Here is a 12447-nt window from a genome sequence, read left to right as displayed (position 1 = left end):
TAGGAGATGTGAGAGAAAACGTGTGATTCAGACCTTTCAGGGTGTTACAGCTCTTGTTGAGGAGTTGGGAATTCATCTTAAGGGCAACGGAATGTCACCGAAGAGTTCACAGTGGGACCTAGCATGATTAGATTTGTTTTTTAAAGAGGCTGGCTACAGTCTGGAGAATGAATTAAAGGGCCAAACCAACAAAACCAAATGCGTTGCCCTGAGTCCATTCCGACTCATAGCGATGCTATAGGAGAAGAACTGCACCATAGGGTTTCCAAGGATCTGGTGGATTTGAACTACCAACCCCTTGGTTAGCAGCTGAGCTCTTAACCACTGCGCCACCAGGACTCCAAATTGAAAGGCCAAAAAAAAAAAAAAAGAACCCATTGCCGATGAGTGGATTTCGACCCATAGGACTCTACAGGACAGAGGAGAACTGCTCCATAGAGTTTCCAAGGAGCGGCTAGTGGATTCAAACTGCTGATCCTTTGATTAGCGGCTGTAGCACTTAACCACTACTCCACCAGGCTTTCCAAATTGAAGGGCAGTGAGTGTAAATCATTCATTCTCAGTAGAGTCGCTATCACCCACAAGGGGGCGAAAATTGGTTCTTGGGAGATAGAAAATAATTGTTTTACTCTTTATGTATAAAGGGGGTCCTGGTGGTGTAGTGGAAACCCCAGTGGCGTAGTGGGTAAGAGCTACAGCTGCTAACCAAAAAGGTCGGCAGTTTGAATCCACCAGGTGCTCCTTGGAAACCCTATGAGGCAGTTAGTTCTTCTCCATCCTACAGGGTCGCTATGAGTCAGAATCCACTTGACAGCAACCGTTTTTTTACGGGAGTCCATTATGTATGTTTTTGAATTGTCTATCATGTTCTCTGCTCGTGTTTTGTTCTTGTATTGGGCTTTTTCTTGACGTGTAAGACCTCTTCCTAAATTAAAAAGAAATTGTTATCTTTAAAGAGTACTGCAGTTAGTTTTCCCAGATTACAACTTAAAATTCATATTTTTTTTAATGTGCTTTAGATGAAGGTTTACAGAGAAAATCCATTTCTCACTAAACAATTAATACACATGTTGTTTTGTGACATTGGTTGCCAACTCCACGATGTGTCAATACTCTCCCCTTCTCGACCTTGGATTCCCTGTTACCAGCTTTCCTGTCCCCTCCTGCCTTCTAGTCCTTCCCCTGGGCTAATGTGCCCCTTTAGTCTCATTTTGTTTTATGGGCCTGTCTAATCTTTGGCTGAAGGGTGAACCTCAGGAGTGACTTCATCACTGAGCTAAAAGGGTCTCTAGGAGCCATACTCTCGGGGTTTCTCCAGTCTCTGTCAGACCAGTAAGCCTGATCTTTTTTTGTGAGTTAGAATTTTGTTCTACGTTTTTCTCTAGTTCTGCCCAGGAACCTCTATTATGATCCATGTCAGAGCAGTTGGTGGTGGTAGCTGGGCACCATCTAGTTGTGCTGGATTCAGTCTGGTGGAGGCTGTGTTAGTTGTGGTCCATTAGTCCTTTAGACTAATCTTCCCCTTGTGTCTTTGGTTTTCTTCATTCTCCTTTCGTCCAGATGGGGTGGGATCAATGAAATAGATGGCTATTCACAAGCATTTAAGACCCTAGAAGCTACTCACCAAAGTAGGATTTAGAACATTTTCTTTATAAACTATATTATGCCAATTGAGCTAGATGTCCCCTGAGACCATGGTCCCCAGCCCTCAACCCAGTAATTCGGTCCCTCAGGGAGTTTGGATGTGTCCGTGACTCTTCCATGACCTTGCCTTGAACAAGATATGCTGGCTTCCCCGGTATTGTGTGCTGTCCTACCCTTCACCAAAGTTACCACTTACCTATTGTCCGTTTAGTGTTTTTCCCTTCCCATTCTTCCCCTCCCTCCTAACCATCAAAGAGTATTTCATTTTGTGTGTAAACCTTTTCATGAGTTTTTATATTAGAGGTCTCATACAATATTTGTCCTTTTGTGATTGACTTACTTCACTCAGCATAATGCCCTCCAGATTCATCCATGTTGTGAGGTGCTTCACAGATACATCATTGTTGCATAGTACTCCATTGTGTACCATAGTTTGTTTATCCATTCATTTGTTGATGGGCACTTAAGTTGTTTCCATCGTTTTGCTATTGTGAACAGTGCTGCAATGAACACAGATGTGCATATGTCTATTCTTGTGATGGCTCTTATTTCTCTAGGATATATTCCTAGGAGTGGGATTGCTGGATTGTATGCTATTTCTATTTCTAGCTTTTTAAGAAAGCACCATATCGTCTTCTAAAATGGTTGTACTATTTTGCATTCCCACCAGCAGTGCATAAGAGTTCCAGTCTCCCTGCAGCCTCTCCAACATTTGTTATTTTCTGTTTTTTTAGATTCATGCCAGTAATATCAGGGTGAGATGGTATCGCATTGTAGTTTTGATTTGCATTTCTCTAATGGCTAGCGATTGCAAGTATTTCCTCATGTGTTTGTTAGCTGCCTGAATGTCTTCTTTGGTAAAGTGTCTGTTCATACACTTTGAACATTTTTTAATTGGATTATTTGTCTCTTTGTTGTAGAGGTGTTGGATTTTTCTATTGATTCTAGCGATTAGACCTTTGTCGGATTTGTCATAGCCAAAATTTTTTTCCCAGTCTCTAGGTTCTCTTTTTACCCTTTTGGTGAAGTCTTTTATTGAGCAAAAGTGTTTAATTTTTAGAAGATCCCAGTTACCTAGCTTATCTTCTGGTGTTTGTGTATTGTTCATTATGGTTTGTATCCATTAATGCTGTGTAGTAGGGCCTCTAGCATTTTTTCTTCTATGATCTTTATAGCTTTTGGCTTTATATTTAGGCCTTTGATCCATTTTGAATCAGTTTTTGTGTATGATGTGAGGTATGGGTACTGTTTTGTTTTTTTACAGCTGGACATTCAGTTTTGCCAGCAACACTTGTTAACGACTGCTTTTTCCCTATTTAATGGACTTTGTGCAAGAGTGGGTGACTGTAGGTGAATGGAGAATTTCCATTTTTAATGGCTGCATTTTATGCACTGTATGGATGTGCTTTTTTTTTTAATCCCCTATTTTTGAACATTTATGATGCTTCTAATCTTATAGGTAAATATTTGCATTCCTCCTTAATTGGTTACCTGGAATAAATTTCTAGAAGTGAAATACTTGTTTTTAGGCTTTAGGTACATGTTTCAAAGTTGCCCTCAGGAAATGTACCAGTTCACACTCACATTGGCAGCATAAGAGGGCATCAATTTTTCTAAGCCCTGAAAGCTTAAAGCCCTAAAGTCCCCTGTGAGCTTGATGGGAGAATTTTGGTGCAGACAGGTTCTTTCAACATCCCTAAGGTCTTGTGAACAGTATAATTCTCAACATACTATTTCCCATTCATCACACACCTTATACCTTTGTTCAGCATTCCAGATTTTGAATATTTGATTCTGTTGATTAAATTGATTTATGTACTCATTGAATTGTAATAAAGTATGATTTATGTCAACAAATTTATTCAGACAGCAGTCTTCTTATCCCTGCAGTTATTTTAAAATTTATCATTAATTTCTTTAAACATGATAATTATGGTTATTTTATATGTGTGTTTGACGCTTTAAATAGCTGAAATCATTTGGATCTGTTTTTGTGTATTATTTCTGCTTGTTCTCACTCATGGAAACTTGTTCTTTTCTTGTACACTTAGCTATTTTTTACTGTGAGTTTTTTGTTTTCCTTGCATTTGATTTTGCCAAGCTTACAAATCCAGGAGCATTTTAAATATGAAATAGGTCTTCACAGATACAGTCATGGCCTACTGTAGTGTTCTAAGTTAGAGGAGAAGGAAAAGGGTAATTCGAGTTGACATTAATTTCCTTTGGCTGCTGTCAAAAATTACCACACATTTGGTGGCTTAAAACAACGGAAATGTATACTCTCACAGTTCTGGAGGCCAGAGGTCTAAATTCAGTATCACTGGGCCAAAATCACAGTATTAGCAAGGCCATGCTCTGGGGGAAATTTGTTCCTTGCTACTTCCAGCTCTGGTGGCTGCTGGAGCTCCAGGTGTTACATCCAGATGCCACACAGGAGAATGGCATAACACCTCGGCTTACATCTCAGCATCTTAGTCACATGTTTACATCTAGATACAAAGGAAATGGGGAAATTTAGTTTTCCACCAGGTAACATTATCCAGGTTTCTCTTTCTAAGGCAGAGGGAAGAATGGCTATTGGGAAACAATTAACAATCTTTTCACAGTAATTTCCTAAAAAACAAACTTTTTTTTTTAAACAACTTTTGTATGTAGAAACACAACTTAGAGCTGGAAATACAAAGATTTTTTAAGATGGTCTCTGCCATCAAGAACCTTGCAATTTATTTAGAAAGACAGAGGGCATACCCAAACCCGTTGCTGTCAAGTCAATTCTGACTCACAGTGACTCTATACGACAGAGTAGTAGTGCCCCATAGAGTTTCCAGGGAGCGCCTGGTGGACTCAAATTGCTGCCCTTTGGTTAGCAGCCGTAGTGCTTAACCTCTACACCAACAGCGTTTCTGAAAGAGTGCATAGATATGGGTAAAAGTAATATACCCAGCCCAGTGCCCTCGAGTCAATTCTGACTCATAGGGACCCTATAGGAAGGAGTAGAACTGCCCCATAGAGTTTCCAAGGAGCGCCTGGCGGATTCGAACTACCGACCCTTTGGTTAGCTGCCGTAGCACTTAACCACTACGCCACCAGGGTTTCCATAAAGAAATTTAGTATCGAATAAGTGATACTAAGGAGTCCTGGTGGGACAATGGTTAGGCACTGGGCTGCTAGCTGGAAAGTCGATGGTTCAAACCCACCAGTAGCTCAGTGGGAGAAAAGACCTGGCAATCTGCTTCCATAAAGATTACAGCCTAGGAAATCCTATGGGGCAGTTCTACTCCATCCTATAGGGTTGCTGTGAGTTGGAATCTACTTGAAGGCATGAAGCAACAACAACTAGTGATATAGGTAGTAAGTGTATGGGGTAGGCTTTCTGAAAAATGTGGGGGAAGTAAGACTTAAAGAAGTGAAGTGAATGAGGTAGGCTGTTCCAGTTGAGGTTCGTCATGAGCCAAAGTATAAAGGTGGGAATGCTCATCAGTTGATCAATGAACATGGAGTAGATGGATTTGGTTAGAGATAGTATGGAGGAAAGCAGTTTGCCAAAATAACTTGCTGTCACTTCCTTAGAGAAGGAAGAGATCAGATTCCTGGCTGATGATAGAGATAATAAGAAAAGTTAGCATGTGCTGGCCACTCTGATGAGTGCCTTACGGACATTTATTTCATAACTTCATAACAGTCCTGCGCGGTGGATATAGCTGTTGCTGTCTTTGTTTGTTGGTGGTTTTTCATTTTGTTTTGCTTTGATTTTGTTTGTTTTTGGCATTCCTTCTTTGCAGAATGACCTCTTCTGAATCATACATTCTGGCAGGTTCTAGGGCTCAGCCCAGCAGATTCTCTCCCAGAAACCTGGATCTCCAGCCGAGACACATGTGGGAAGAATGAAATTGTCGTTGCATCTACTGCTAGCACATCTGTCAAAAAGGTCTGTGAATGGTTGCTATCGTGATTCTCAGAGCTCTGGTTTCTGATCACTCAGCCTACCCTTCTGTACTGGGAGTCATCCATCACCCTCCCAAGACACCCCTGCTTATTGTTTATGTTGGTCAGAGCTGTGTCTACAGTTCACAATAAAGGAAACCTGAGCTTTCAGTCTCGGAGACTGTGGTGCAAGCAGAAGATCCACAGAGATATGAGGGGTATTTGAAATTGTTTTTCTGTTCACCCAGTGCTGTCGAGTCGATTCCAACTCATAGCGACCCTGTAGGATGGAATAAGCGGCATCCATACAAATTCAAGACAGAAATAGCAGACCACAGTACACAGTGGTGAAACAGATAAATCAAGGTAGCATGTGTGCTACCTGGGACTGTCTGCCCAGACCCCTGGGGGTGGAGAGTGTTACAGCTGTGTTTCAAAAGGCATTGGATATTTTGAAGCAAGAGATAGACGTGCTTGAATCTTTAAATTCTTCGAGGAATAAGATGAATTTCAGATTATTTAACTATGATGAAAGAATTACCATTTGTAGCTGTAGAATGATATTCCTAAAAATCAAATTCTAGAGTTGAAACTACTACTTCACTTGCTTTTATGTGCAAGTTATGGTATGGATGAGGAGAGAGTCAGATCTCCATAACTGAGATAGAGAAATCTAGGAGTATGCAGAAGACTTGGAGAATTCCAAATTCTGAAACCCCTCTACCCATACTCTTCCCTTCTCTAAGAAGCTGTAACTTCCACTATGAGCAGGTTAATGTTTTACCCTTTGTCCAGCCCTTCAGTGTTTTCTGCGGATAGCCATTCTCATTGATCACTGAACATGGGCCGCAGGGGCAGACTGCACATGAGAGTGGAAAGAGTTCAGCAGTTCAGTAGTCCAAAAATTCTACAAAATGGGCCAGTGTATATGGAAATGCATTTTGAGAATATTTAGCTAAGGGTAGCAAAACAGATATTTGGATCAGACCAAATGATTGATGTGGATAGACCTCGTAGACATTCTGCATAGAATCTATTAGTGGGGGCTGTGATCCTAATGCCAATCTGGGCTCCCCCATAGAAATCTGGACCAAATGCTGGCTCATACCAAATGATGACAAAGGGTTAGACATCCCTTGGTATAGGGAAGGAACCCAAGAGACGGAAATGCTGAATTTCATTTGGCAAATATGTCTCCAGTGGAGCCCAGGAGACTATCCCTTCGTTCTTGTATTAAGAAATGGATTGCAGAAAGATGCAACAGTATTATCAAATATGGACACTGAACCTTCCTCTTGGCCTTCTCTGTGGCCACTCCCCAGTAACTGTGCACTGGAGAATGGGAAATATCCAAACTTTTCACAGACTATTGGAAACTGACCGATCAAAACTGTAGTTTGTCAGAATGCCACTCCTGTCTGCCAGAGTGGAGGCTAATTGGGGGCAGATAATATATGAGATTCTGATCCTAGTTCATGTCATGGTAGGACCAGTAGGACCCCAAACTCATCCTGTGGATAAGTACCCCCGTTCCTGAAGGTTTTGAAATAAATAACCTTGGTAATATATATAACCAATGTAGAATCTCCACATTGGCTCCCTGACCTGTGGAGTAATAATTACTATAGTAGGAAGGACCAAGAGGATGCCACTGGAGTTCCCCCTCCCTAACATAATGGTAAATATGAAACAAAGCTGCAATCCTAGTGTAACTGCAGGAATTAGTGCCATTATCAAAGACTGGGAAGACACTAACTTGGAGATTCCTATCATAACCAGTTGCCATTGAGTCCATTTGACTCATGGGACCTCATGTATGTCAGAGTAGAACTGTGCTCCATAGGGTTTTCAGTGGCTGATTTTTCAGAAGTAGATTGCCAGGTTTTCCTTTAGAGGAGATTCTGGGTGGATCCAGACTCCCAACCTTTTGATTAGCAGCTGAGTGCGTTAACTATTTACACCACCTGGGTACTGCGATTCCTGTAACAGATACTCTCGTCCTATTTCCTGGCTTGGAAATAGGATGAAGAATGATAGTGGATTGTGGTAAAGATAACAAGGTGGTGATTTCAATTTCATTGAAGTTCCCGAGATGCTCCCCTTACCAAGCCAAACTAATACATCTGGCATTCGGTTTGCAGCTACTGATCTGGTGAAAACATTTTTCTCCATTCTGATAAACAGGTTTGCCATCACCTGAAGGATAAGTAAAGGATAACTTTACTCTCTTACTCATGGCCATGTCAATTCTCTGATGCTGTATCACAGTCAAGCCTGCAGAGATCTTGACTATAAAGGGCCAGATGGTAAATATTTTGGGTCACTATGAGTCTGAATCAACAACAATCCATATGCTCTTTGTTGCAACTACTCAAGCCTGCTGTCATAGTGTGAAAGCAACCACAAACAATATGAAATGAACAGATGTGGCTGTGTTCCAACAAAACCTCATTTACAAAAACAGGCTGTGAGCTAGATTTGGTCCACAGGTTGCAGTCTGCTGACTTCTCATCTTGACTTTTGACATCCATGAGACACCACATTAGTCCCTGCAGGGATGACAACATGCAGATACGACCTGGAGAACAGAAAGTGCTGTGCCCCACTACAGAGTGGGGGGAGATACATTCTGAGGAAATACATGGGCTTGCCATCCCAGTGAAACTCCAAAGGAGGTTTAATAATCTAGAAAAGTTTGTGAATTTCTTCCAAAATGAAGGCCAAGTTCTTCATCTTGAGCTCCCAACATTTAACAGTGAGGTGCAATATTTGGTGAGCTTCTTTGGGTTCTGGAGGCAGTATGTATTTTATCACTTAGTTACTTTGCTTTGACCCATTTATGGGGGAGCCTGAAAAGCAGCCTTTGGTCCCATGGTTAGTTATCTTATCACTACTGTGTTCTCACAGAGCTCCTCTGTGCCTAAGTGGAGGACATGCCTCCTCGTGTGTGCATGGGAATGGCGGTGGTCATGATAGGGACAGTGTTGTCAGGTTGGCCTGAAAGACAACCTGCTACCTCTGCAGGTGTCTTATGAGTCAGGCTCCTGGAAGGCCTGTGGTGAATGTTACACATCCTGAAACTGGAAAGGGGAACAAGCATCTCAGATTTCGTCTTTAGCTGAATAACAAACAGCCTACTGCATCCTGAAGTTAAGAGCCGCTCAAGGCATTTACTCATTCTAACGTGAACCTAAACCTACTTAGGCTGATGGTCTATAAACCTGACATTAGAAGTTGCTCACTTTTGAATGGGTGGTGAAGGCAGCAAGTGGGTAAAAGAAGGAGCCAAATAAGAAAAAAAAAAAGACATGATTGGGGTAAAAAGTTAACATTTCCCCTTTATTCACACAAGGAAATAGATGCTTAATGCGAATGATTTAGATAACACAGAAAAGCACAATGGAAAAAAACGAAACAAAACAAAAACCAAGAGTAGTTTTTTTTATTGTACTTTAGATGAAGGTGTACATAACAAACTAGTTTCTCATTAAACAGTTAGTACACATATTGTTTTATGACATTGAAAACCAAGAATAATTTTATCACCCAGAGCTAACCACCGTCAATATATGGCCTATTTCTATCTAGTCCTCTGTTTTTGCTATGATACGTGTATGTGTCTATGGATTTAAATGGAGTAATGGTATATGTGTTCGTTTGTAGCCTGCTTTTGAAGTTTGCTTTATAGTTGTCACTCTTCCATTTAATGGATATGCTTACGTCACATGATTATTAATGGCTACACAGAATTCTTTCAGACAGAAAACACTACACATTTCTTAACCAATGCTCTACTGTTTTACATTTAAAAATCAGTGCTTCTGGTAGAGGCTATCTGCCATCAGGGAACATTTTATGGATGTTGCTCCACAACAAGCCATTATCATTAAGTGGAAAAAAGCAAAATTCCGCTTCTCAAATCAGACTGTAGGATCAATTGCCCTCTCGAATTAGTCTATTATCAATATTCTGTTCCTCCCTTTTCCACTCCTGTCTGACACCAGCTGTGCATGCAGCACTTCTTCCTCTGACACGAACCACCGTGTTAGGTCAGACCTCACAAGTCATAGGCTCAGTCCTCCAGACTTGCCAAGTCTGCCACCTCAGATGCCAGCCACAAGCTTTGAATCCCCCACAGTATCCTCACTTTTGACCTGCTGGCTACAAATTTGTGGATTTCCCACTACCCTTTCAGGATGCCAGCTGTTAGTTCAAGAGTCCCTGGGGCTTCCCGCACTTCTAACTTGTGAACTACAAATTTAAGGGTTCTCTCTACCTCCTCAGGAGTCCTCAGCCCCTCTCACTTCTGACCTGCTGGCTCCCGCTACCCGCTAAGGCTTGGAAATTCACTAGAACAACTCACAGAACTCAGGAAAATCAATACACTTACCATTACAGTTTTATTATAGCAAAAAGAATACAAATGAAGAGACACATAGGGCATGTTCTGGGAGGGTCCCCAAAGCGGAACTTCCATGTCCCAAAAAGGGAAGCGCTACCCTCCCACACACTTAGATGACTTTCACCAACCAGGAAAGCCCGTGGAGCATCCGTGTCTAGAGCTTTTACTGGGGGTAATTCAAACACCAGCGCCCCTTCCCTGAGGTCCCTTGGTATCATGAGGTGGGTTTTCTGTCACGGCCTGCCCCCACCCAGGCGTTACCTCATTAACGTAACTTGTTAGGTTAAATGTGATCCGGCGCCCTCATCTAAGGCACAGGATTACTGGGGAAATTTCAAGGTTTTACAGGTTATCCAAGGACAAAGACCAAATTCTTTGGGTAAAGTTAACGTAACACCCACAGCTCTGTATGACTTTACCGCAGCACTGGACATAATTGGAAAAGGTCAGAGGTCAAGAGTCATTACATTAATTGAAATAATTAAGATATCTTATATTTCTCTGTAAATTTTCCCGATTTCCCTTTTTGCATTGGTCACAGTAACTCATATTCATGTCATATTTTGGTCTAACCTCTGTCAGTTCTGGGAATGACATTCGTGCAGCAATGCATTTTGCCTAAAGACACAAAATGGACTGAAAAACATATGTATTACAATGTCACAGATGTGAGTTATTCATTTTGTAGGCAATTATTGAGTGCTTAAAATAAACAGAGCAGTACCATTTCAATATTCCAAAAACATGGAGTTTCCACAACATACAAGGTGAGTGATACTAAGAAATAGAATTTCTTCCAAAAAGTTTGCCTTCTAGATAGAGGAGAAGACATGGAACGAATTAAATAACAGTACAAAAGAGCTCATAAGGCCGCATCCAAAGACTGGGATAGGCAATAAAACTGAAAAACCAATTCCATTGCCGTGGAGTCAATTCCGACTCACAGCAACTCTATACGACAGAGTAGAACTGCCCATAGGATTTCCAAGGAGTGGCTAGCAGCCCAGCCCTTAACCACTGTGCCACCAGGGCTCCGGCAGCACAGGCAATAGGAACTGCAATTTTTTAAGATAGGTCGCTGAGGGTTGGGGCAGTCAGAAAAGGCTTCACAGAAAAATACGAGTTCTTGGATGGAAGTGAGAGCTTTCACTTAAGGCTTGGAGACAAGTACATCTATCCTTTTGGGATAGTAAATCTAGCTCATCAGAAGAGTATGAGTGGAAGGTAAGGTCTGAAAAACAGATGAATGCTAGACTGGAGAGGCCCTTGAATGCCGGGTCATCAGAGTCCGGGCTCCACCCTGAGCATCATGCGAAGGGGGCTTTTAAGCAGTAGCCTTGGTGGCATGAACACCTTCATGTGATAAAAGTCAGTTCTTAGGTTCTCTGAAATCCCTGTGGTAAGACTTATTCAATTTATTTTGGAAGTTAAAATTGTTTACTGATCATCACTTCTTCACTCCAGCTGATTGATACAAGATCCAGGTGCAGAAATTGTCCCAGTAGTAAAATAGCCCAGTTATAAATTCGTATGCAGAATTTGCAAAATTAAGTTAAAAGTTCCTGAAAAGTAATAATGAAGACATCGTCTTACTTCTGTGCAGCTTCTTTTAGTAATTTTTTTGCTCTGGATAAATTTTCATATTATAAAACACATGTAACATCCTTGAAGACATTTGAAAATAGGGGGGAAAAAAAAGTATAACCAAATCCTAAACATAAAATTCTACATGTCTTTCCAGTCTTGTTAAAATGCACATTTAGTTTTGCCAGTTGCAATAATATTGTACAAGCATTGTAAGGTTCTTTTTAAGGTAACATTCTACAAACATATGAAAACAATAATTTTGGTAATGATATATATGTATTTTAAGATTTATGTAAGCAACTTTTATAGGTGTACCCAATTTAATCATTCCTCCATGTTCAGATGGTTTCTATATTTTAATTAGATTTTTCCAATTGGTGTTCTATTGGCATTCTGGTCTGCAGAGGTGGGATTCAGGTGTGATAGCCTCTTAGGCCTCTGGGAGGCTCTGGGTAGGGCTTTTGGAGACTGGAGGCCCAGACTAGTTGCCTCCGGCTGTAAGAAGCATCCTTTACTGATTACTCCAATGGACTGTACAAATATTTGAATTTTTGATGTATATCACTACGTGAAAAAAGTTGGAAGGCAATCGTCTTTAGCTTCTATTACTATTAACTGGTTACTAAACTTGCATTATTTTTAAAATTCAGTGTTAATTATTTTTGCAAGTGATAAAAATTCAACTAGTATAGAAAGGTAAAGATAGTGGTAAGCCCCCTGGAACTTCAGGCTTCCTGTTCCTCTCCTCAGAAGCCAACTGTCACCAGTTTCTTGTGTATCCTTCTAGCAACAGCCTAAGGGTAAACAAGCACACACGTGTGTGCACACACACACACATGCATCAAGGGACAATGTTAACAATATTTTCCATAGGTAAGACCAGTTGGAAA

This window comes from Loxodonta africana, chromosome 1 (genome assembly GCF_030014295.1).
Source record: "Loxodonta africana isolate mLoxAfr1 chromosome 1, mLoxAfr1.hap2, whole genome shotgun sequence".
NCBI classification, from domain to species: Eukaryota; Metazoa; Chordata; class Mammalia; order Proboscidea; family Elephantidae; genus Loxodonta; species Loxodonta africana.
This window is presented reverse-complemented; position numbering follows the sequence as displayed.